The sequence below is a fragment of the Seriola dumerili genome, unplaced genomic scaffold, assembly GCF_002260705.1.
Source record: "Seriola dumerili isolate Sdu_G_001 unplaced genomic scaffold, Sdu_1.0 BDQW01001389.1, whole genome shotgun sequence".
NCBI classification, from domain to species: Eukaryota; Metazoa; Chordata; class Actinopteri; order Carangiformes; family Carangidae; genus Seriola; species Seriola dumerili.
In genome coordinates, this window is record NW_019175644.1 from 522,658 (window position 1) to 547,581 (window position 24,924).

General features: G+C 39.9%; 1 protein-coding gene across 1 annotated transcript in view; it reads right to left on the bottom strand.

The window, feature by feature from the left end:
- The window catches only part of brinp1 (BMP/retinoic acid inducible neural specific 1), a 107,602-nt gene extending 83,175 nt beyond the window's left edge, over positions 1–24,427 (bottom strand). Inside the window, exon 1 of the mRNA XM_022768066.1 lies at positions 24,073–24,427. The gene's annotated coding sequence lies outside the window, so the exon portion shown is untranslated. The remainder of the gene's footprint in view (positions 1–24,072) is intronic.
- Between the last annotated feature and the right edge of the window lie 497 nt (positions 24,428–24,924).

Genomic DNA, 24,924 nt, shown 5'->3' on the forward strand with positions numbered 1-24,924 from the left:
TAGCAAAGTCGGAACATGTCATCTAAAAACAGATCTGAAAGAAGCCAGATTTATGGTGTTTCTTTACTTAAAATATCATCGAGACAGCAGATAATAAACACCTTACCCTACATAGATTGGGCGACTTAAATGTAACTCAGGCTAAGAATACAATAGCATGACTACTATTCTTATATACTGAACAGCACTATATCCTTCCCTATTTGTTTCCAGTTACAATAACCTTGCAGTATAAAGCCAGAATTCCATTACACTGAAAGGAAAACACAATACTTAACATCAAATCTTGGTTAATGGGAAAAAAAAAAAATTACCATTTCAAACAAAACATTAAAATGACTGTGAACATTATTATCAACTTGCCAGTGAAATTGTGTGTCTTAGTTACTGATAAAGAAACGATTTTCATCAGTAATTGCATTTAAGAACTTTGGCCCCTGGCCGTGGAGCACCCAACAGTGTGCTATCAAGTGCTAGTGTATGCAAAAATTCTCCCCCTTTTTCATGGTTTATTAGACAATAACACATCATAAAAGAGCAGAGCAAATTTAATGGGTCTAATCCTTTCTTGTTAAATAGATGATGAACTACTTGATTGCAAAAGTTAAAGTACTCACTGTGGCATTCTTAAAGGGAGAATTTTCTTCCTTTTTTTGTTTTTTTGTTAAAATTAGTGTGTCATTTTCTTATGATGCCTTAAATTAATTCTGCATTTTATTATTTAAACACTGCTTCACCTACTTGCCAAAGTACCAGGATAAATCTGGACATTTTGAATATATCTACTTGTGTAACTTATAATAATTATGCTGCCATATTTGAAGTATCGTCAGTTTTTAAAATCTGATTGTAATGGAACTTCAACTATCAACTAAGAATACTGCATTTCAGCTATAATTGGATATTTGACAGGCAGAAAACAAGTCTTGTTTTCCGCCCATCAACCAGATACTCAGTGGCAATGACAAAATATGACAGTGTACTTAACAGGCCTGTTTTAAGCTAATTACGTTAGACTAATTTGAGTTTGGCTGTCAAAATAAAACAATACATAATCTGATAGAGAAGGAGGATGCTGAGCAGGGGATTGATAATGATACGTCTTTGTACAAAGATGGGGCGTGAGTGTTTTATGTGAAAACGAGACATGTATGAGAAAATGTGTCAGTGGGAAAATGCATGTAAAAAACATAACCACTGGGTCATAATGGTTACTTTATTTGACGAACGTTTATACAGCAGCAAATGTTTTCTTAGAAAGAAAATAGCCGCAAGCTACAATTAGAAGAATTCTTGCACGCTACGCCAATACATGGTGAAGATGACACTCAGGCGGACAACAACAACAGAACACGTGTCTTATTTTTTGCATTTATAAACATATGTACATATGCTCACATCAAGGTTTACTGTATGTAGGCAATGGAACTGACATATGTTACTACATAATGATGTGTGAATATACGCAAATGCTACTATTATCCCCCTAAGCATTTAATATTGGCCATTTTGAAAGTACAGCACTACTTGACTTAATTGATGATTAATTAATTTCAATGAATAACTTCACTCGATGACGACAGAGTTGACTATAAAATTGTTATAAAATCGTATAAAACAGTTATAATGAGTCCATAGAAGGTTGGAGGGGTTTTTCTTATAAATACAAAAGTGGTGTACATTTTGATTATTTATTTCCATCACTCATTCTCATATTTTACACTTTAAATAAACCAAATGCAATAAATTGAAATGGCCCTTGGGCAATTTGTGTAAAATTTTATCTAAAAATCCATTATAAGTTACTTGTATTTAAACTTCATTGTGGCCCTTAGGGGTAAACCACCAATCAAACTTTGCAGGACAGGAGCAGTCACACTTGGTGAAATCCCATTTTTGTCAAATTTAGTTACACTAGCACACCTGATTTTGCCAGTTAATAGTTAGCTGCACCTACATGGGGTATTGAGTGTAGATTGATTGCAATTGCAGGAACACAATACATGTGCTAGACAAGTTTTTGTTTTTTCGACCATATGACAAAAGATTATTTTTGTTTTGGTTGCCAGGTGTTTGAAAGGATAACTGTTGCACATGATCATGAAATTGTGTACTGACAGACAGCCATGTTTTTTGTTTTTTTGGTCGTTTTAGGACGAAAGCCTTTCACATACAGCTGTAGAATCAGTTCTGCAGTTGACCCAGAGGCTTAGTCATTTCCACCACCCGAGGCGTCGCTGCTGTCTGAAACCCTGAAACCTCCTGCAGTGAGTACATTTACATTCATATGGCCACATGATGAGAATAAATCCTCAGTGTCTATTCATACATTAAGATCTCTCTGTTTTGTACTGCCATGAAAAAAATGTTCATCTCAAGCCAGATTTTCTGCATGTCTGCTTTGTGAGTTTTGCATCTCAGCATTCTCACACCTGAAACAAAAATTCATTTGCTAGAAAGAAGGGACTCTGATTGAACACTTGGCTCTCATGATGACATGTATGTTTTCGTGTTAAGACCCCATTTGTTTTGATAGTGACAAACGCTACTATGATAAAAGAAAAGCCCTTATATTGAGGAAATATAATGGCTTTTTGCTGTTATGAAACATATCATTATGAGAAGGCTGATGGATTGATCAAAATGAATGGACTGTATGCCCCCTTCACAGTTTGAGGGTCTCACTTTACTGAATCAATGCACATTGGTGCAAAACCCTGTCCACATGGGGTGAGGTGATGGACTTTTGGTATTTTGGGGGTTGAAGTCATGTGGTGCAGTGCACCAGCTGCACAGTTGGAAATGGACTGTGATTTGGAATCAGATACACTCTTATTCTTCCCTCTAAAAGATGCTGCTCTTTCAGTTTAAATATGGAAGCTACAGAGAGCTGTCTGGAGTATTTACCAGACACACACACACACACACACACACACACACACACACACGCACTCACACATACACACACACACACACACACACACACACGCACTCACACATACACACACACACACATACACATACACACACAAAAAAAGTTTTTCTCAAGTATAAACCAATGTTCACGTGCAGGGAAAAGCTGACTCACCAAAACCAAATATCCAACCCTGTAAACAAGCCACTGAGGGCAGATGATGTTAAATTAGCTTGGGAGGAGATAACACATTTGGTTAATAATTGTTGCCCAAGTCCTGTGAGAACTGATGCAGGAAACAGTTCAATGCCATCACAAGGACAGCCAAATAATTTGGCGGAGAACCACAGGGACAGTTTAACAACTGGATGGGGGCCATCTACTATAGCCAGTCCCTCACTGGTACTGAGGATGTGACTGCATCTGCAAGCCAAGCCCAAAGTGGAAAAGGTTTAAGGGGGTTGGAGGTTGGCATTTAAAGACACACTTATAGCCACTTATGTTGATGTTTTGGGGACATGATTCCCAAAATCAGTAATATCTTTAAGGTGAGGCACTACAAACTGCATATTGTCAAACACTGGTCCAGTAATAGGGACAAAACTTTTATGCTTGGGTGAGACTTTCCCAAATCACACTGAGGTTAAAAATAATATATAATTAAAATAGTGTCAGTTATTATTGAAACACTGCTCATGAAACACAGCGATGACAATATTGTATGTAGAGTGTTGAATAAGTCAAACTTCAGATAGAAGCATATTTTCTCTATGTGTTGATAAGAATACTCCCAATCGCTCTGTTACACATGCAGAGCTACAATAGCCAGTGTCAAACCTACATCAAGGTCAGGGTAGGTTGTAGACAGAGGAGCAGTGCGGCATTGAAGTGATGCTGGCACCCTGCTCTACCCTGTTCTCCACTGAAGTGGATTTGATATGTTCAGAAAGGAAATGGCTTCCTTGAGAGCGATGCTTAAGGCCAACCTCACCATGATGGGGAGAGATATATACTCACAGGACCTGCTTGCCATGAGAGAAAATGTAAAATGGCTGAGGCTACAGAGCAAACATCCCCCAGGGGAACTACCAAAGCATCCCATGCCAAATTTATTTTATTTTATTTTATGTTATAAAAAGTACACCTTTCATCATAAAACATAGTCACCCTAACCAAAAACCTAAATGTGCTGACAACTCCATCCTGATATCAAGGACCTAATTTTGCAGGGCTGGTTCAATCAATCCCTTCTAATGTGTTATAGTGCAACCAAATGACAATTTTTTCACATTTAAAGAGTGCTTGTTTGGTTACTCAACGAAAAAAAATAATGCACTCCACTCCAGTGTACTCTCATGGTAACATATTATTTTTTTCAAACTCTTTTTCCAACCTGAGGTATATGTGCCCTGCTGTTGCATCAGAACATTACATAGCCTACCCCGATCCAGAAATTTTAAATGTGTCTCACAAATGTGCCTGGTGGAATGAAAGAAATATCCTTTATTTTCTGTTATTTGCAGAGTGGATTAGTGAAACAGAGAGAGGAAGAGACAGAAAGTGGATCACGTTTACCCTTGAATAAGCAGGGTAAAAAGGGGAGGATGTCTGCTTCAGGAAATCACAAGACAGGACAAGGGAGGCTTGTTTTCTCCATCCTCTTTTTAAACAGCCTTATTCATGCTGCAACTCCTCCTCCATTCTGGTTCATTCAAGGGGATTCAATCTCCATTCTGGTCCTGTCACTAGCTTTGCCAATCAATTCCTCTCTCCCCTGTGTGGGGCCCTTAGTGTCCCTCTTTATTCTATAAAGTTCATAAGAATGGGGAGGCTTGTTCTCCTTATTTGTATTCTAAATCCCAGGGAGGCAAGAGATCAGGGAAGAATGAAGCCTTTTGCAAGGGGACAGGTAGACTTGAGGGAATTAGAGCAGATATACTGTATTCCCCAAATTATCCATCCATCCATTGCTTGTGCATGACACCAATGGTCACCAATATGTATTATTTATTTCCTGCATTATTTGAGTTCTCTCCGAACTGTTATCAACAGGACCGCCTCAGAGCAAATTCATTCCTAGAGATACAGGTAAATGCGTGTGGTGAAGAAAAACCTTTGACTTAAGGTTAGGAATGGCTTGCAGCCTAAAAATGAATTTTATCCTCCTCTGGGTTATTTTAACTTAGTTCATATTAATATGACTTCATCGGGACCCAAGGGTTATATGAGACTGATGCAAGGGAATGACAGAATGAGGCGAGAGAGAGAGAGAGCAGGGTTGCATCTAAATATGCCAAACTGGTGTCATCTGAGTTCTGAGAATTATTATTGCACAGCTCACAGCCATGTCTGAAAAGGCGTGGTAATGGTCTGCCACTTGCAATTGCTGGGAAGCAACAGAGGAATGGGAAGGCCGGCCGTGGCTAACTTCATTTGTACTGGATTCCCCCCCACCCACCCCCCAAGTCTCTCGCCTTGGTCCTGTTGTGTCTTTAAAAAGGACTGCAGTGGCACCCTGACCTTCAGAAAACATGGCTGAGCAAGCAACACTCCTGTTTGATAATTAAATTCTCTGGTTGGTCAGCAACCAATCAGCTCGGCTCGGGAATCAATGGCTGATTTTAAAGAGCAAACTAATTCACTAATGGTTAGAGTTATTCCAATTTACCTGGCTGCTGAATTATTGTGTCCAAATCTATTCTGGGAGGGGAAGGATCAATGCAAGCCGGGGAGAGGAGCGCCAGCGGGGGAGTTGGTTGCATCTGTCATGTGAAGCGGTGCGCGGATTTTCTGTGAGGTTTATTTGATAGCTGCCCAGTTGAAGAGCAAGAACGTGGGGGCGGTTTATGAGATGGTTTTAAACAAGCACCGTCTCTGTCATAAAGCAAACTAATTAATAAGGTTTCAGGCTAAGCAGGAGCGCAAACACTGTGGGTGGTAAAGGTAGAATGTTTTTGGTCATGTGATTCAGGTGAATGAAGTACACTGGCTGATTGAATTGAGCATGAAATAAAAATGAAATTCACTCGCTTCATGGGGGATTCTGCAGCAAGAGAAACATTGTGACGCTTGAATTCTTCTTTTTTTTTCCAGGCAGATTTCCCCCTTCAATCTGTTATTTTCATACACAGAGCTCACCTTTTCATTAACACTGTGGATGGGAGAGCTGAAATGATTATCAGTAACATATGTCTCTTAAACACATTAAGTGAAAAAGAGCATGGCGCCACTGATTTACTCCAATGTTCATCTCATTCCAGGAGAAGGTGTTTTGAGCTGATAGGGAAAACAGAAGCACTCTCCCTCTTTAGCCAAGCATCTGAGTCTTTCAGCAAAGAGAATGAGATGCTAGGTAGAAAAGGCACGCCATTTGTCACCACATCCACCACTGCTGCTTTATGCTACTGTGGCTGCGTTACAGATGAAGATTGATCATTTGTCAACTTGCAAATTGGCTTTCAAGTGCTTTCTCTAATTACTCTGTGGTTTTATTGATGAGAAACCACTGACTGCTTTCCTTCGATTTACCTCACTGGGCACAGTCTTTGTTTTGAATATGTCGTCTCTCACCTTTCTTTCCAAAGGCAATAGAGGGTCAAATAAAATGGGGCTAAAATGCTCCAACCTTAACGGATTTTGCATGCTGCCTCTTGTTCTAACGTTCCACTGAAGCAATGTAAGCTTAAAGGTAAAAATGGCAGAGCGAATTCCATTCCCGTAGCTGGTCACACTCAAAATGCACCCAGAGGAGCCCCTGACATGAATCAGAGGCTGAATAGGAGTTGCTGGGAGGATGTAAATGACACTGTTCGCACGGCAGTTCCTCCTTGCTCATGCATGTAAATGTCAAGTGATGTTATCCACTGTATGGTTTCCACTGACTAGACTCTAAAGGTCTAGACCAAAGGAAGGGATGAACAGGGAGAAAAAGGAATGTCTCAGAGGGAGTCTAAATGCGTTTATCTCGTAGAGAGTGCATATAGTACAAATGTCTCTAAGATAAGTATAATATAAATACACCCAACGTCCTATGATGCTTCTCTCTGAAATGCCTGCATGCATGTACACTTTTGTTCTTTTGTTTTTTTTTCTTTTTTGCATTTCCAACTATGCAATCTGAGCATTCAATAAAGGAAATAACCCCAACATGCATTTAATGAGCCTGCAGTGAAGCTCACATCAGGGCCCCTTCATTCTTTTTTTTTTTTTTTTTTGACTGTAATTACCAGCAGAATTAAACAGCAGATCCTCCTTCCTCTTTTCTCCCTTCTGTGACTGATCTGTCATAATTGCTTGTGTCTGTAACATTTTATTCAAATCTCACTATCAGCGCCATGGGTTGGGGTGCGATGAAGTGTTGTTGCGAGGCAACTGTGAGACTGCAATTGGATTGCAGAGCTGCATTTTATTTTAGAAAGACATATGTGAGGAAAGTATCACCTTATCAGGGTGAGGACTTGATTTGCTCATCCTATTTCATTATCTGAGGTACAGGACTATGGTAGGGAAAAGAAATGTTGCTCCACTTCCCATCCTGGATTTTATCAGCTTGTGCACAAGATGAAGCTCGAAGAGAACAATGTGTTTCTCTCAAACCCGTCCCTCCCCCCTTGCACTCCTAACGACCATCAATTCCTACTGCCAGATGTTTATATATCACACGAAAAGAAAGTGTGTGGAGAAAAAAGGGAAGGATAAAGGAAAATGTTTTGCCAGCACATTTCTGAGGGTTAATGCTGCTTCGCCTAACCTTTTCATGACAACCTTACAGTTTTACCCACTTTTAAGGAGGGGGTGGTTCTCTGACAGAAATACGTAACAGCTGCTGCCCTCTCAAGGGACTGGACCACTGGCATTACGAGGAGAGAGGTTTTGTCCAGCTGCAGTGGGTTATTTTTGTTTGCCTTTGCTCCTCGCACTCTGATGCGATGCCATTCCTGAAATTTACTGACCTCATTTCCTTCCCAATTTGATGTTTACTTTCCTGTTCACCCTTTGACGAATTGCTAATCACCGGACTTTGGCAAGAGTTCCCTATATCTGACCAACCGCCTTGCTCTCCGGCAGCAGGAGGAATGGGGTGTTAAGGTGATGGTCACTGCTCCTATTGTTCCTAATTCAAAGCCATAAATTTGTGAAATAGAAGAAAAGCAGAGGAGCAAGCACAGACTCAGTGGGCTCAATAAATCAGCAAAATCTGCAGAGACGCAGAGCAGATGGTGAAAAAAAAAAAAAAAAAAAAAAATAGTGCTCCCATCTCAATTCCTTGCAGATCAAGCATTGCAAAGCTAAACTACTCTGTGTGACGTACGCTTCATGTCAAAGCTGTGTATGAATATCAATATTCTATGGGTGTTTAGTTGAGTGCCAGGCTCAATCTCCCTCACAGTTAGAATGAACATACTTAACTTAATGTCATCTATTAACCTACAATATGTCATTAGTGTTGTAAAGTACATTGCAGCCTCTGTCCCACAAAGACTCATATAGAATACCTTGATATTTTTCTTTGTTATGCTCAAAACTAGACTACATCTGCAATATTCTTTAAAGGATGAATTGTTTATTTGCTGTAGTCACCAGTTGCATTGGATGCATCTGCCATTCAGCCCTGGGAGCATTTTTAGTGATTACGCTGCAGTGCCAAGGACAATGACAATGAAGTCCCAAAAGGGATGGAAATAGTTCTTTTGGACATATTTAGAGAGTTTGTCACTGTCTAATCAAAGATGCAAATACGATTAGCCAATACATCTGAAAGATATATCTCAATGCAATTCAATTATGGTAAAAACAAAACAAATGGAGGTCAAAGCTTTTTTCATAACTGTTTTTTTTTTTTGTGGTAAATGTTGTCATGTCATGACTTTCACTGATTTCAACTGAAAGCTTCAAATAAGGATAGTGTCTTTGTATCTTAGAACAGAGATGAAAAGGGTGCAGCTTCAGGGAGATGCTCTGTCGAATAGCATATACACAAGCATGCTCACATGCACGCATACAGTCATTGAGTACATGGATCCACGTGCGCAAAGGCATCCTGAGCAGACATTTCCAGGCCTGATATGACTAAAGGGATTGTGAATTTTTGCTGAGAAAAGCGTTTTTCTTTTCTGCACCATATTCCGTCTCCTCTTCTTGGGAGGTTATCGTTTGCAAAAATGTGCCCTTGATATGGGTTATAGCAGCCAACTTGTACCCATTCCCCATGTTAAGATTGAAAATAGAGTGCTCTTGACCTCATGCCTTTAAAATTCTTCCACTGTCGCTGTATTCCTCCCCTAAGCTGTCCTCTTTTTATGCCATTGCTCAGAGGTTTTTGCCACAAGGCTAGCATTTTCATTTCCCATGCTCCAGAGTTTCTTTGGCCTCCTTCCTATACCAAGATGGAGGTAAACTGAGTTCAAATCATCTATGGATATAAGCACAGAGTAAAACACATAATAGCCAATAACAACTCGGCTTTAGCTGCTTAATAATTTACAGGCCAATTTTTCCAAACCACAGAAGACCAGGAGTGATTTTCTAACGTCTTCCTCTAATTCTTATGTTGTAATAAAGACAGCAAATGACTCTTTACCATTTATAATTTAATGATGCAATTTTTATACTATAGGTAATCCTTCCTTTTCCTTGGGTAAAAAGCTCTTACTGTACTTCAAATACTCACTAAAACTAGGTATTGTGTCGAATTTTTGACAATTTTGGACAAAAAGGATGGGCTTACAAACAATGAACAGAGCAATCATTTACAGGCCATATTACCGAGTATTCTTTCTAAACTTAATTACTGTACAATACAGTAATATTCTTTAAAAATATTGAAAAAAAAACATGAAAGGAAAACAGATTGACGTGGATGGTCATGAGGGATGAGGGAGGGAGGATTTGATGCAATGCTGTGAAATGCTGTGAATCCTTAATGACTGAAACTGCTGTTTCAGAGCTACCTTTCAAGCCTATAGGGGGGTGAGAGTTTGATGATCAAACAAATACTTTTTTCAGTGGAGTACTCACAAAAGGTATTAGAAATGATGAATAGACAATTCCATAAATGGTTATCAGCAAAAAAAAACAAAAAAACATACGTCACTCTGATACTGCCATATTGTGCCAAGCAGTCAGAGTGAACAGAAGACTGTTCTGATGGTGGGTTTATATACTCTAAATCCAAATAAGTAAACCATTACATTTTCTATCTATTTGGCTGGTTGTTAGTCTGCTCCAATTATAGTGTGTATTAAGACGTCAGTAAGTTTTCAAGTTGGCAAGCTAGTGTGTGAACTCTAGGGTGCATACCAAGTGTTGGCTAATTTTCAGTTAATATTAAGCTTTAGTTTGTGTGGGTCTGTATTCTCCTTAGTAGGGGCAGGGTGGCCATGACAGATCAAAGACTGCTTTCTTGAGTTTTTTTATAAGAGAAAATGAGGAGATAACTTAAAGCAATATTATGCTGTTCAGAGAAATGATGCCTAAGTGATGGTCCCAATAGGGGAACCATTTTTGTTTGGTCCTCCTTTGTGACAAGGCTCTGGCTTTGTGTACTCATTGTTTAAGCGTGATGTGTGTGTGCGTGTGTGTGTGTGTGTGTGTCTGGTTCAACTCTGGATATAAAGGTGGCAAGATTGGGGTTTTTTGTCAATGTGGTAAAGCCACTGCAGACATTGAGAGGCAGTGAGCCTCAGAAGCAGTTCAACGGGTTAATAAAGAGTGCGCTGATTAGTGATTAGCTCCCGTGTAGGCAAGAGAGAAGGAGCAAATTTTCGGCTTACTTGATTGGATGATGAACTAAGAGGAGGTTGCCTCTTGAATTTTAAACTGATAGGATAATGGAGGGAGGCAGGAATGAAAGGATGGCAGACAAGAGGCATGGCTCAGAAGAAGTAATGAATGAAAGAGTAGCCTAGAGGTGAAAGAATTAAAAATGAAGTAGTCTTCCTTATTAAACTTTCGCTAAGCTCAATTACAGTGATAAATGACAAAGATGACAAAGACTTGTCTGATGAACCATTCGCACAAAGGGACACTGGAACAGAGCATCAAAGTACAAGCACATTTTGCGGAATCTCTACTGGGCTCAATAATACATTGGCAGAATATAATCTGATGTCACTATCCCTTTCTCTTTTAAATGTGATCTGTTTTCAGAACTACTGTTCCTTGAATGTAGACAGACTGTTATCCAGCCAAAGGCTACTACCATTGCACTTTTTTTCTGCTCACCGCTGTGACTTGAATGTGCCACGTTGCCTCTTCTCTGTCCTACATCGGTGTCACATTGGTGTGCTGAGTGTGCAAACACACTGGAGAGGATGCTGCTCAGGCTAGCTTCACCTGCACTGGCCTTTCCATCATTAAAACTAACAACACCAGCTCCAACAGCAAGGCAGCACAAAGGTCTCTGGGGATGGTACATGCATGTTTGTGTGTGCGTGTGTGTGCTTTTCGAACATGTGTGTGCATATGTAAATGCCAACTAGTCCTTGTCCCCCTAAGATTCAATCAATGCTTTTCTCTTTGCAAAACATGACACAGAGTACATGTATTTATGTGGTTGAGTGAGCAGAGATACAGAATCAATGGACAGGATCAATGTAACACATATTTCTAATGTGTCCTATTTTACAGAAGACTACACATATACTAATAACCACATGGGTCACTAATGGTAAGATTAAGTAACAGTATGAAGATTTAAACATTGTCTCATGAATAAACAATATCAAGTTGTTGCAACAGTAATTCTATTACAATAATGATCATTTTATCCCTTCAGCTGAAGTCCGGTTCTGAGACCAGTTCCTCAGTTAAAGGTCACATATTTTACACTCTCCCACTTGCAGTTTTGATATCTGTAAGAAGATATATTTGTGGTTTTAAGTACCAAAAACCATCTCAATTAAGTTTTACATTTTTCTCAGGCTTCTCTCTGAAGCCCCAGTAACAACAGGTCTGTGAGCCAATTAGATGGGAGGCTCTGAGCCTCTCTCTCTCTGATTGGCTGACTGTTTTTTGAGTGATCGAATAGAAATATAGCAGATTTCAGGTAAACACTCCTTCAAGGTTGGGTGGTGGCACCAGGTAGGCAGGGCTTGGGGCATGGCTAAGAGTAGTGACTGCTTTGTTGTGACATCACAAAGTTACAGAAGTCCTGACAGCTCGTTTTAAGGTCCAGTTTCTGTATATGGGCTGCGTACATTCCTCTGTGGACTTAGCACTTTGATACTTTCACAGTATTAATATAGCACCTAGACCTGATTTATAATTAAAAAAGACATTGGAATCTTACTTTATACATTATGGGAATTTTAAGGAGACTGTCCATGTAAACACAGAGAACAATGAAACACCACACAAAGAGGACCACGGCCAAGATTCAAACGCAGCACCTTCTTACTGTGACGCAACAGTGCTAACCACCAGGTAACCAAGCTGCAAAATGTATTTTCACCACACAGCAAATCTCTAACAAGCATCATATTAAAGCACGATGTAACTTTAACATCAGACCGGAATACCCACATCATGGTAGCAATACATCCATAATTAATTTGAGGGGAATTAAACATTGCAGAACATTTTCGCAGTAAGTCACAGCGTACAGTGGCTGATTAAATCATATATGAGATGCTTCTGTATTTACACTGCGCACCGTACATCTTCCCCCAGTCAGCACACTGTCAGCAGTTTGATTCAAACACAAATCACTTCCCCCGTCTGGCTCAGGTGTGCTTGTTGGATTGTGTAGGGTTTTCGTGCTAAAATGGCATTTCAGAATAACAAATGGGCCCACTATGGCCTGATTTGTGATTCTTTATTCACAGTTCAAACACTTAAGATCTCTCTTGTGTGTCTGTCTTTTTCTGCATAAAGAATAACATATAGGCCTGATGGAAATTATCTTGGCACTAGGTGATTTCATGTTACTGTGTTAATGGAGTGAGGTGCCAAGGTTGGCGCTGCATGCTGTTCAGAAAACAAATTATTCATGTTAAGAGAGTCAATGAATGTGTGCTTCCAGTGCCTCTGCTTTTCTGATAGAAGGCAACAAGTGTGTCACCAACTGATGTGTTGAAGAATTAATGAAATTGGGAATATTTTGATGTATTATTTCTTGCACATGGATTGACTTAGCGGAGGTATCCAGTTACCCAATTAAAAACACAGAAAGAATGAACTGTCTCTATTTGGCTTCGTGGGTCTGGATGTTGCCTATCCATAGAAAGAAAAGGGACTTTTTTTAAACATTGGTTTTTAGTCTTTTTTTTTGGCTGCAAGATATAGACTCAAATCAAAAGAGGCACTTAAACATAGCATTTGGCCCCACTTGCATCTTCATCAGCTGATTTATGTTATCTGATACATAATCATCCCAAAGCATAATATAATTACACCCGACATTTTCTTGATTGTGTTTGACTCAGTGAAAAGCAAACCCGGGGGGAGCAGCATAAAGACCTGTTCTGCTTTACAGCTGAATTTCACATCATTACGGTTGTTTTAGTTCATCTAAAAAATCAAATTAGTTCACGTGTCCTCTGGCAAGTCTTTCGTTCATAGAAGACAAGCTTACTGAAGATTCCCTAGATGGTCCCTTCACCCCACTTCTGTACACGACCTCTTGAGTTTTGAAGACCAGTTCCATAATTGTCCCAGCTACTACCTCAACCTCCATCTCTTGTCGACCTCCTTCTCCCCTCACTCATGTATCCCCGCTACTCACCATCTCTGCCACCCCAACTCCCTTTTAAAGAGGATCAGGAGAGAGGCCCCCTCCAATTTCGCTGCACCTCTAATAGGCACTTCCTTGTGTTACATGATCATCGGGTGTCAAGATTAAAGAATGGCTACTGCTTCCCAGGGCAGCCATAGATGGGAGACAGAGAAAATAGCACTCCATAATTACTGATAAATCGAGCACACTGCCTCCTCTCCTTCCACTTCCTCCCTATCCACCTGGCCCTGATGTCAATGTGAGGGGCTGAGCAAGTTAAGCCGGGAAAAAAAGTTGACCACGCCAGCCACTTTTTTTGCACTGCTGATATTGCAGTTAAGTTCAGGCAATTCAGGGCCAATTGACTGACTTGGAGCTTTTATTCACCCTCCAATCGTCTCCTCTTTGAAGTGTGACTCGCAGTACTAGGCTCGTACAAGGCAGCTGCAGCCAGTGCACAATGGCACAAGCTCATACTGCAGCAAAACTACACCACACTACATTCTCTACCTAACACAGGTAAACTGTCATTATAAACATATAACAGTACAGCTCTTGCCTTCAGGCCCTGACAAGGTTATAATCTATAGATGATGATGGATGCACAACAGAGCAAGCACTCCTCTCTACTGAACACTACACATGTGCAGTGTAAGAGACAATGGCTGGCACAAGTGGTAAAGAATGGCCAGCTGGCTCTATCTCCTCTCTCCATCAGGCAATCACGAGAGGTGGCCAGGTGGCAACCCACTGCCATTGTTTATTAGTAATCCCAACAGCCTTGATGGAAACCAAAGTGGTGGTGAATGGAGTCCAACAGTGCATGAAAGCCTCCGCTGCAGTGAGACTGTTTTGGTCCGTCCTGTCATGAAGGAGAATTTGGATGTTTAGTCAAGTCGGCAAGGAACCAGGTGGTGATGAGGATCTGGATATTCACATCACACACACTCTATCTGTGAAATAATAGGGTTAATATAGTGTGTTGTATATCTGCCACAAACCTTCATCTTTGTTTGTTTAGATGAGCTAAACCAGGCATAAAAATGGGCCATATGTATATATTGTATTAGCCCTATAATCAAACTGAATTGCCGTCTCATTTCACTTCATTCATTCAGCTTGTCATTGTTGTCATGCAAGCCAATTTCTGATTGGGAAGGGGGATTATTTTGTTTTGTTTTGCCCTAACCAATCAGTCATGAGTGGTCTCCCCACCAATGTCATTTTCAATCATAGCAGAAGCAGCGCAACCTGTTCCCAGGCACATTTTCTATTACAATCCAAGCACTATGTCGATTTTACGAATTTACCTAACTCAACTTACTTTCATCTTACCATTTTGTGCCCATTTTTGTTGTTGTTCTTTTTCATGGTGAAACTAGCTACATAGGACATGCTACGTAGGAAGATGACACCCCCATTTTTAATCACACATAAAAACTCTGATTGATCACTTCTTTCGCCAACCTGCAGGAAACAGATGTCGTTGAGCACAACACCAGACATTCATGAATCCAGAGGTCTGGAACAAGGCGTCTTTTGAACTCTCAACTGTGCCAGGGTTATATAGTTTGTTTTTTATGAATCTGCCATAGTTGACTAATCCTAAAGTTCAGCAGCAAATCCAATTTTTTTCTTTAAATTAAAAACTAGCTCCTGCAACTGGGCTAAAAAGTACTTACACTGGCAATTTAACTTAGAATTCAATATGAAGTTGTGTCCCATTCTTGCAATGACCCTCTTCATTGCTATCGATTTTATGCCATGTGAAAAGCTGTGCAATGGATCTGGGGAATATATGACACTGAAAAGAGCAGCAGCCATCTTGAAGCATATTTCCAGTTATACACAACATGACCTGAGTGTTAAGGACTTTCATGGGCAGACCAAATGATAAAATTTTAAACGAGGTGAGAAGAATTACGAAATTACATAAAACAATAAAAGAAAAATGTGTTTGGAATCTGGTATTAAGTTCAGTCTGTCCTGTAAATTTGTCCCACTATGTTTTGTTTTATTCTTTTTATTTCATTTTGTCTATTTTTAATAGTTCTCCGGCCACTGTTCCCTCTCGACTGTTAAATATGCAATGTGTGATCCTCTTTTTCAGAAACCATGCTGGCAGTTGACCTAACCCTCTTTGCTGTAAACTATGAGCGCTTTTGTAGATTGACCTTTTTAATCCTGGATTTATTTTTTATTTTTTTTTTTTCATAAACGTTTAATAACCCAGCTGGTATTCTTTATGGGCGAAAATAATATCTTGGTATTAAGTGCCCTACAATGAGACTGAAATTTTTCTCTGCAGTGTCCCAAGATTGAAGAGTGATCTTCTTTACTTACTGGGGATTCATTTGTATTACAGACTGTAGCTTTTCAATAGATTTCTTTATTAGAGCTGGTTTAAAGCACGCAGTTCCATCTGCTTCAGTATCTTTCAGTCAGCATCGGCCTGCTTCCTTCATCTTCAGTGGACATTGCAGAAGGGATTTGGCTAAAAATCTTGGGTAATCTGGAAACACAACAGCAGAATCTACAGGCCACATCCACCCATCTTTGCATTTGTCACGTTAATTTCAGTAATTCCGTGATTTTACCGGCTCCTTCCAAAGCACATACAACTTTAATAACTTCAAGACACATATGAGCTGTATCGCAGGCAGAGGCCCTCAAGCTGCTCGCTTTTTTAACACAATGTAAATGTGCATAAAAACAACAGAATTTGTTTGTTATTGTCAAACTTATGCATATTGATGCCATGTTTGCTTTTCTATGCATGTATAGTTTCAACATAATCATAAACACAGAATTTAAAACATTAACCAAAAACCAAAAGACTATTTAGAGGCCAGGCAATAACAGCAACATTGGACACTGGGAGCAATTTCATATTTTAGTCATTACCTTTTAATCATATTCTTCATCCTGAGGCAAATCTAGTTTATATTCAATACTGTCCAGAACAATATTACAGCCTTTAGGTGAAAATGTGCCTTTTAAACACAAGTGGTTGTGAAAATCCAGCTGCAGCAATTGAATCCACATCATCTGAAAAGACAGGTCATTCTTTTTCTCATAATTCATTCACTGAATCAATTAAATAATAATAATAATAATAATAACTGCATGAATGATAAGGAGAAATTAAGCAAGACAAAAAAAGGAACCACTTGAAGATGTGCTACAAGGTTGTAAGAGTTACTATAGCAACAGCCCTGAAGGCAGTGTTAAATGATCAGAGATATGCATAGATCTGTAGTCAATCAATGTTCCTTAGGTTATATGTGACAGGACGCAGTGCTTAGGCAGTAAAACTAACATACTAGGCATGCAGATGTACTAATGGTTCACCCATTGGGACATGTAGGATTGACATTAGTGCACATGAAGGAGCTATGTTTAGAATTCTAATTAATATACATGTCTGCTGTCGTGGCACATTTCCAGCCTCAGCCACTCAAAAGATGCTCAAAGTGCTTGAGAAACACACACACACACACACACACACACACACACACACACACACATATTCTGGCACCAGCAAGGTCAGGTACATTAAAAAAAATCTATAGGTTTGTACTTCTATGGAAGTGCTGTGTCAGGTCATTCCAGGTGCTACTTTTGGAGTCAGAAGTACAATACCTAATACAGCAGTAAAGTTGTCGAGGAAAAGAATGCTAGGCTAATCAACTGTACCTCCTACAAATGTGTCTATTTTGCATTAGCATTAGCATCTTAGGGGAAACACACCGCTGCCTTGATTGTGTTTTCCTTCCACAGTTTATTACTGTATTGTACCGCAAATATCCACAAAGCATTCACTGCCAGTGATTTTACAGGACTTATCAACAGCATAAAGCATTGTTAATATATGTATAGGGATCAATGTACAGTCAATGCCATCCAAAAGGTTAAAATTTGAAAAATAAAAGGTTGTGTTTAAACTTACATTTTTCAAAACTGTATTGACATGAAATGAGATGTACTTTTGTATATACTGTAGTTTTCTGAATTTTGTCACATAAACACATTAAAATGCAAGTGCTCTGTACATAGAAGAGAAACAGTAAATATATACTTTAATGGACAAAGATTAGGACATCAAACAGTGGTGAATTGAATAGGCTATGATATGAAAGAGTGAGTGTTTTCTGTTTTCTCACATGTTGCATGACTTCTGGATTTTTTAAATTATTTTGTTGTTGAAGCCAACATGAGGGTCGCTTGCTACTCATATGATTTTGCAGTAGTTTAATTGATATGACCTAAATATTGTCACAAAATCAGGTCCAAATCCAAAAGGTTCCTAATCAAAAATCAAACCAAAGGCAAGAATCAGAAAAAAGATACTCACACTGAGCTAACACCTCCCTGCCATTTCAAATGAGCAACGTTTGAATTTAGCAGAGATCTTCTTCAGACTTTGTCCAAAAAAATAAATAAAAGTGCAAAGTAAATTTACATAATTTGTGGCTGCAGGTTGCAATCAGTGTCAAGGAACATACTCACTTCACAATTAGAAACCAAGTGAGGTCACAAATTACTACTAATAGACCAATCTAAATGGGTACACACATGCTGATCCAATAGCATTTTTTTCTTTGCAATAGGACTATAGAGTAAAGCTAAAACTGTGGAGTTATTGTATGTATCCATAGCAGCTCAGCCACACTTTGACTACACTCGACAATATTTTTCCACTAAAATGTGAATTTTCAAATCAGATCAGTCATTTGCTGTCGCTGCCCTGAGCTGCAATATAGGTCATTGATGCTGGGAGCCACTAGCATGAGCCAACAGTGCATTGACTCACCAACATCACATCGGTCACGGGTCAGTCTATGAATCTCCTCTCTCTCCCAAATGACTGCTCCGCTGTTTAATTTTTCAAAATTGGGACATACTGTATGTACTGAAAATAGCAGCTTCTCATCTCCTCCTGGCTTCATGTGATAAGTCCCAGAACTATTTGAAATGTTTTAGCAAATGTTTCTCTATTCTTAAAGAATAATTGAGGGTACCTAAAATATTCCAGTAGGGAGTGCTTCTCGCTTGCTAGTCAGCACTAGGAAGATTGGAAAAGATTAAAACCCTCTCTGTGAGAGGCCTAATTAAAATTTTTCAGAGAGATTATCTTCCCATGATTGTTCACATCTTAAAATGTGGCTTTTTACACAGGCAGACTCTTGGCTGACTCACAGAAATGAGCAATGTTTTAGGTTTGCTTATAAACTATAACAGTCGAGCCCAGAATTTGACTAACAATAAATAACTTCACAAGTTTTTCAATCAATTGCAAAGAGAATTTGCACTCAGTAGGTGAATGGCTATATCTGCATGCATGCAATACAACACTCATTGCTAACTAATTGAAGTAAGGCAGGCATCTACAAAAACTCTGAGCTATAACCAACCAGTTGGATGTGTGCCACAGAAATGTAAAGAACACGAACTTTGTACAAGCACAAGGCAAGAAGCAAATCTTTCACACAAGCTGCCTCAAGTGGATTGTGTGTGTATTATTTTGTTGAAAGAATGTGTTTGAATGTTGAGCGTATACTGATCATAATGGCTAAGATACCTGGGTTGGGGTTTTCTTCAACCACTATACACGATAATTTACGTGTAACCAATTTACAATGTTCATCGGCTAATGCAGGAAGTGGTGTCTGCGTTAATAGATCATTTTGGCCACTCGGGGGCAGTGCAACAAGCAAACAATGTCTTATTTATACAGTGAGCAGACACAGAGTAGCACTCGCATTTGTGTTTGTGTCCATTTTAAGAATGTATTCACTCTTCTAGCTTTGTTTTGGTCTCCAATTTACTGAAGGAAATATCTGTTAGTTGTTTAGTGGCTAAATGCTACACTATGTTGTACCAGAAAATCGCAAACTTTGTCTGTCTGCTGTTGTGTGCTTGGTGCTGGGCAGGTAACATCCAGAGGGTTTATCTTTTCTTTCTTCTTTTTTCTGACAGTCTGCTCCATCTGTGATGATGTATTTATGAGCAGCAAGAGTGAACGGGAACATTAAAGTTGTGGGCCCTAAAACCAAAGCAAGGAGCTGAGGTGAACTGCAGAGAAGAGTGGTAATTCTCTGTGGGTTCATCACTACTTGTAATCCCTTTCACGTAACACAGTCATTTGATCCATTGTTAATACAGAAATACTCATTGAAGCAGCTTTAACAATAGTTAAATGATGCTTCACTGCAGCTGCTACAAGTGGATATTGTACTGAAAAAGTGAGCAGTATGCAAAAATATGTTGTTGTCGACAAAGTTTTAGTTTAGTTTAGATATATCAACATGATATGGCAATATAGAACATAATCCATACAGCTTTATATTTCCCCCAAAATGTTTTTTATACCATGGCTACCCACAAAATTACGAAGCAGATGCAGGTGAGGGAAGAAATTCACCACAAGAAACTTGCTAATTGTCAACTCGTGGTCACAACTGCATTTCATCTCAATACAAATGGGGGTCCTCGGATATTTTACAGCTGAGAGGACTTTATTTTGTTTGAAATAGCTTAGGCACAACTTCTAGACCAGATGGAATCTAGGTATACTGCTGCAGGGAACATGGGTGGCAACAGTTCTATGTGTAATCGCCGCCCAGCGCAGACCCGTACTTTTAAGCGTGACGTAAAATACCACAGCAAATCAAAACATCTCTTTCCTTCACCTACTCACAGACACACTGGGCAGAAAACTCAAATAGATGTACAACCAGCGCTGTCACCAGGCCAGCAAAGACCAAGGCAGTGTCAAGAAAGATGAATTGCTGTAGTTATTAGTGTGTTGTCAGTGAGTTATCATATTTTTTAAAGAGTAATAACTGAACTCCCTGGCAGCGCTTAATGACACAGGGGTCAGCTCTGTGGATGCTCAATTTAGCATCACTTTTCTATCCAGTGTCTCCTCCCTGGCAACCACTAAATGTAAGGTCATGATGCATAGTTTGCAGAGAAGTATGAGTGCGTTATCAAATTATGCAAGGTCTGCTGTTTTTGCACATTTGAAAGCAAAAGTCTTCAGAACAAGTAAATAAGGAGTATTCTTTTTTTTCTTTTACTAGGTTTCAGTCACAAACCCTCAACAACCACTGATGATATATACTAGTTAAAATATTCCAGTCATGCCAATATCATTTAGGTGTTTCCTGATACTGTCATGTTTGGTTTGTCTCCAAATCTAAAGTGAAAACACAAAAATATATTGCCAATTATAATCCAATACAAAACTCTACACAACTACAGCTCCTGCAAATAAAGTTTATATTTAATGATTTTTTTGACATAACATCCCACCCAGGTTTCTTTCAGGTGCATATATATTTGTCTAATAAATAATAGATTTCTGTTTTCTTGCTATCTTTTAATGTCCAATGTATTTCTTGGTTGTATCATAAAATGGTGCTCATGTTCACAAACATTCAGACTGGGGTCTCCTGCTGTGAGAGAAGAAAGAGGGGGATCCAGGGAGACGAGCGAGAGAGGCCACTGCATTCAGATGCAGAATTATGTGGATAGAATGCCTAAATAGTTTATAACAATAAAATTATCCCTGTTGTGAAGATTTTCTGAGCCCAGTTTCAGCTCCCCTGAGGCTTCACACTGTGCCCAAATTTTGTGGCTGCAATAACTGACAAAGACGGCGAAGAGGGGAAGATCCAGCTATGAATTTCAAAACGTCCCTCATCAGACAATAAGTCGGTGTCTTCCTACAGTTTGAATGTATGCACTGTACAAGGAAGGTAGGTTTTCTTTGAGGGCCATTGTGGAGAACTAAAACAAAATTTCCTTCTGCAATTGTTAATCAAGGCTTAAGATGGTTTACATTTTATCATGTGCTAGACAGCAATTAATTACTTCTGATCAACTACCAACTCTTTAATTAAGAGCCTCGGGCTGAGAACTCTTTTTTTTTTAGACGTAAAACTGTACGAGCAGGGTTAGACCCATGTTGTCTTACGGGACTGATAGCAGCAGCATACAGGTCAGACGGCCCCTAGTGGAGGTCAAATGATTCAGCTGCCTTTCCAGAATATTGTAAGCTCGCCAGCAATTCTGTGAGCTTTTGTCACATGTCATTATGTGACCCTGTTGTTTGTTTCTGATAAAAACAGATTTTTTTTCAAACCTCTTGGGAGACAGCCTTCTGGCCACTACAGCTGCAGCCAGCACCCACATAAAAACAATGCTGTGCCAGTACAAAAATACAAAGAGAGAGACAGAGAGAAAGAGAGAGAGAGAGGTGGTGGGTTCTGCCAATACAAGACTTGTACTGTTCTCTATCCCTCACAAAGACTGTTTGTAAATGATATCCATATCTAGGCACAATGGGGATGTGGCAGCACTGTGTGCATAGGGTGAATGCATGAATTGTATCATCCACTCCTTCTAATTAAGGTGATGAGTGTTTATTTCCGTGCATCTTAAGAATCACGACCACATGCTTTGCACACAATTCAGCAGGAAGTTGCACTGCCAAGGTCTGTCAAAGTCCCTCTGCTGCCGAAAGTTCTCCTTTCAGGCCCTGAAAGCATCATCAACATCGGGTCATCTAAAGCCATGACACAAATACAGTTTTAAGCTACTGCTGGCATTTTCATTTTGGCAATGTCATGTGGAATGCTTTCCCTCAGAAAATGATTACATGTTGCCAGCATTTTGCCATTGAAAAGGCCACCAGATTGAATGAGGCATACTGAATGAGGCAGCTCTTCTTCTGCAATTTCCGCCGCCAAGGCAATTTTCTACTCTGCACATGCGGAGAAGAAGACAGCAGAACCATATCACGGGATGGATTGATTTGCTGTCAGTGTAATGTTAATTTCAAACAGTGAAGCTTAATTTGAAGTTCAAATTCAGTATTGGGGGATTATTCACAGCTGGGTGCCGCACACAGTTTCTTGCTCTTTAAAGAGCAGGCTAAGCTAAACAGTGTTTCAGTTAGATTCAGATGTTGCGTTGTTCATTGTGGCCTATTCAAATGTTCTGAAATGAGGCAAATATCTTGTACTCTAAACCTGGCAATCATGAAAGCATAAAGTGCATTTATTTCTGGATATATTTCTCAATTCTACACAAATGTAGCTAATTAGCCTCAAAAGAGAAAACAATGACGAACAAAACAAAAACTGCAGTGGCAGTCATGGAAGTGCAGATGAATGCTTCCAGACCAATTTGAAACTGAAGACGCTTCTCTATTTTCATAGAGTTGGTATCAGTATCATACACAGTTATCTTGCCTTTAGCCACATAATGACACCTAGTCCAAAAGAGCATGAGCTCCCCTCGCAGTTAGTCAGTGGAACAGCAATCAAAGCAACTTAAGGGAACACGGAACGGCAACTTTGCCTCAGTGGTGACACACACATACACACGCACGCACACACATACATACACACACACACACACACACACACACACACACACACAAACACACCAAAATAAGCATGTACGTGCTCGCTTTCGTGCACGCGCACAGAGCACGCGTACAAAAGAGACCAGCACGTACACATAAACACAGATCCAGCTGACTATCTGCTTTCACAGAATTCATTACAGGCAGCAATTCATCCATAACACGGAATGTAGAAAAAAATAATAATGACAGGAAGCATGACTGCAACTCATTCCATATCCAATATCCAAAGCTGGGACGACACTCACTTTAAGTTAATGGATCTTGCAGTTTCCGGGATGAATTGATCAACATGGATGTAAAAAAAAAAAAAGAAGCCACCACAACTGGACTGCAAACGGAATTAGCTTGAATACAAATATTGATGCCCACTGCACAGTGATCTGCAGGCCTGCTAATACACCTTCACTCTGAATGTTGCCTCTGTGGTGCCATTCAGCGAAGCCGCGGCAGGTCTGCGTAATGTGCGAACCCAAAATTCTGATCATTGTTTCTCTCAGTGTTTAATGCTCCTTTATATCCGCACTTCTGCAGCATCACGTCGGGAAGATGCTGTCTCAGACCGTGCAGGGGGGGGAAATGATGAGCAGTCGAGTGCACTAAATGCGAGAGAAAAAACTGGTTTGCAGAATGTTTGGAAGATGATGTGTTTATAAGACACTAAGTCGCATGATATAATTTTTAATAGCCTCGGAGCGCTCCGTCGACGTTCAGTCCGGGCGGAGCAAGAGAAGACTTGCGGACCGGTTATGTGTTATAAAAAGGTAGCTTGACAGTGAGAAAGAAAAAAAAATGCCTCCATCCTGCAAAGGACACCAGCGGCCACCTCAGTAACATGCTGACCACGCAACATCGCCATAATTGTGCCACAATATAGCCCTGCCTACCCAACCACTACCTCGTGGTCAGTGATACACAGAAGAAAATTATATATATATATATATATAAATATATAATATACACGTAAAGATACCTTCAAATCTTATTAGAGGTCCAAGCTGCACTTACCTAAAACTGACTCTCCCCTCTTCGCTGTATTTGTGGTCCAAGATTTGTTAGTTCTCTAGCCAACAACTTCTGCTGGAGCATATGTATCCAGTGCTCATGCTGGTGGCTCAGTCGGTGATGTTGGATTGCGGATGATTTGGCAATCCTTTTCATGCTCAAGGGAAAAAAATCCTTCGTTTCGGCGTGGTCTCGGGCATTGGCGCGCAGAGGAATAAAGTAATGAAGTCCGTCAGGAGGGAAAGGAGAAAAGGGAGCTCTGAATGTGAGATTTATGCCGACGTGTTTGAAACTGTTCCGCTCTCTTTTTTTTCTCACCGTAGGAGCCGTTTGCGGGTGGAGAGGTGTGGGATGGATATCTAGGAAGGGAGGCTGGGATGCACAGACTGAGGGCGAGAAAGGGGAGGTACAAAGAATACAGTCTCGTATTGTAGAGGACGGTCATGGCAGACAGTAAGGGGTGGGTCTGGACTGTATGAGCGGAAGGCGAGGGAACTGAGGGTGGGTGAGGATAAGAAGCCGTGTCGTGACTTTTCTTTGCTGATAGGTAAATATTTACACCAAGGCTATGGTTTGACCACCATAGAGGGCTTGGCCTTTTACTGAATAAGGGGGCAAAACTGAGGAAGATCTAATAGCTTAGAAGCAGATAGGGTGTATGGTTTAACAGGCATGAGAGATTTTGAGAAAACTGAAACCACTACAAAGTGAGAAGGCGTTGAGTTGCTCAGAAGGTGCCACACTATGCCATGTGTAGGCTGTGTACTTTGCATAAAATACAACGTGACTGTATGACTGTGTTCATGTGAACTTGGAAAGACTTGCTGCAAAACTCTTTGCTTTTAAAAATCCCCC